Source organism: Sinocyclocheilus rhinocerous, unplaced genomic scaffold (genome assembly GCF_001515625.1).
Source record: "Sinocyclocheilus rhinocerous isolate Xijiao unplaced genomic scaffold, SAMN03320098_v1.1 scaffold438, whole genome shotgun sequence".
NCBI lineage: Eukaryota > Metazoa > Chordata > Actinopteri > Cypriniformes > Cyprinidae > Sinocyclocheilus > Sinocyclocheilus rhinocerous.
Genome location: NW_015634015.1, coordinates 181,168 through 181,703, shown reverse-complemented (window position 1 = coordinate 181,703; position 536 = coordinate 181,168). Strand labels below are relative to the sequence as shown.

At 42.0% G+C, this 536-nt stretch overlaps 1 protein-coding gene across 1 annotated transcript in view; it reads left to right on the top strand.

Annotated features, from left to right (window-relative positions):
- The window catches only part of LOC107745035 (mothers against decapentaplegic homolog 4-like), a 13,316-nt gene that overhangs the window by 9,776 nt on the left and 3,004 nt on the right, over positions 1-536 (top strand). The window lies entirely within an intron of this gene.

Genomic DNA, 536 nt, shown 5'->3' with positions numbered 1-536 from the left:
GAATAAAGGCCTCCTCTAGCGAATTGATGCGTTTTTGTAGGAAAAAAATCCATATTTAAAACGTAATAATCACTTTTCCCTAGCTTGCGCCAACAGTCGTACACGGAAGACGTTCCCGGCGGTGCAGGTACAGGTCACAACCACATTTACAGAAATTCTAAGCAGTGTGTACCGAACCGAACTGAACAACTAGTTTTTAATGACAAATTTAAACGCATTTTGTCTTTTTGTGTGTGGTTGTATGACTCATTAGTGTTGCCAGATCTTCCTAGAAAAAAAAGCAAATAGAACAAACTCATGATGAATCCAAACGCATTATCTTGGAAAGGCACCACATTAGGGTTGTGACGGTGAGGAAATTTTCCCACCGGTTAATCAACGTGTGACAACACGATAATACCGGTATCACCGCGGGGGCGGGGCGTTCCCTCTTTTCCTCGCTTTCCTTCACTTTTAAATAGCTTGTAAAAGCTGCGTGCGCATTTTACTTTCACTTTCAAATAGCGGCAATTCGGCGTAAAGCAATTGTTCGTTTG